The sequence below is a fragment of the Aplysia californica genome, unplaced genomic scaffold (genome assembly GCF_000002075.1).
Source record: "Aplysia californica isolate F4 #8 unplaced genomic scaffold, AplCal3.0 scaffold00837, whole genome shotgun sequence".
In the NCBI taxonomy this organism is placed as follows: Eukaryota; Metazoa; Mollusca; class Gastropoda; order Aplysiida; family Aplysiidae; genus Aplysia; species Aplysia californica.
This window is the reverse complement of record NW_004798107.1, coordinates 192777-194202: the sequence shown is the minus strand read 5'-3', so window position 1 is coordinate 194202 and position 1426 is coordinate 192777. Positions and strand designations below refer to the sequence as shown.

Sequence of the window (1426 nt, the reverse complement as noted above, 5' to 3'; positions counted from 1 at the left end):
GAGAGAGAGAGAGAGAGAGAGAGCAAGCAAGCAAGTAAAAATTAAACCACAAGGAACTCTTGTTCCTTGTGGATTAATTTTTTTCTCCAGATAGAAATCTTTTCTTGATGAATATGAAATGTTGTCACCGGCGATTGTATGTACATTTATGGTTAAAACCGGTTCTACCGGCGCGTGTGGTGTAGTGGTTAGGCTGTCACATGAAGCACACACGATCGATTCACGAGAGAGGAGAAAATATTCCCAGTATCTCAGTCTTTCTGCTGGGATGTATATCCCTGTCAATCAGGCTGGCTCTTACAGGCATAGTCGAAGTACGCTTGTTAGATTGTGTCTATGGGAGCATAAAGTAAATCAATCAATCAATCCATCAATCAACCAACCAACCAACCAATCTATCTATCTATCTATCTATCTATCTATCAAATATGAATGTCTGGATTGAGGGTCACCAACTGAAATGGTCAACATATTATATCTCTTTTGAATATAATCTTCTGTCCATGTTCTCCACAGAGATAAAACCCGTTTTACAAGGTGGCTACCAACGTGTCTCAATGTCGGTGTAAAAGGTCGTGACAGTTTGTCTTTACTCTATAAGACAGGGACTTGCTCTCTTTTTCTTCCTCGGGTCTTCAACCTTAGAGTTGTTTTTTCACAAGTGTCCATATGCTTTACTCACCCGTCTATATCTAAAGTCTCAGTCTTTAGCATGAAGCTGATCTTTCTGAAACTCGCTCTGACCTCTCCTTCCCTTCTCTCTTTCAGCTAAAACTCTTCATGCTTTCTTTCACTTATGAGCTTTTTTTTCCTTTTCAATTTCTTCCTTTCATTTGCAGATTTTATGGCTACTTTGGTCATTGATTGCTGGTTTGTATGTAGCAGATACGTAATTAAACTAAAAGTGAGGCATCGAGGAGACATCAGACGCTCGCCAAAATGAAATCAAGGAAATTGGCATTTTTCTGACCGTTGGGCAATTTTTAAAGTAATTTTCTTTTTTTTTTTTGGCTCAACACGTTTTATATGCGTTTAAAAGCACATTTCTGTGTGAAAATTTACGGAAAAACATTGATTAAAAACACACAAAATGTAAATTTTCAGTTTCCAAGGACTTTCAAGTTATGGAAATTCCCAAACTTTGGTGGCCATTTCTCTCTAATTTTACCTCTGAAACCAGGCGACTCTGACCTCCTTCAATCGCAAATATTTCGACTTCTATTCAACACAGATGGATATTTCTTTTCCCCCAAAAGCAAGGCAAATGAACAGGCTTTGAGATGATACCAATAATCCCATATGCCCCCCAAAATCGACGAGCATCTGATTCAAACATGTCGTGACACAAATAATATAAAACATTAGGGAAGATTCACAGCTTTAAATCAATCAGAGGAGCGGTGGTGCTCCAACAAACGAGTGACCC

At 38.6% G+C, this 1426-nt stretch overlaps 1 protein-coding gene across 1 annotated transcript in view; it reads right to left on the bottom strand.

Moving 5' to 3' along the window:
• The window catches only part of LOC118478688 (rho family-interacting cell polarization regulator 1-like), an 11768-nt gene that overhangs the window by 287 nt on the left and 10055 nt on the right, over positions 1-1426 (bottom strand). The gene's annotated exons all lie outside the window — the stretch shown is intronic.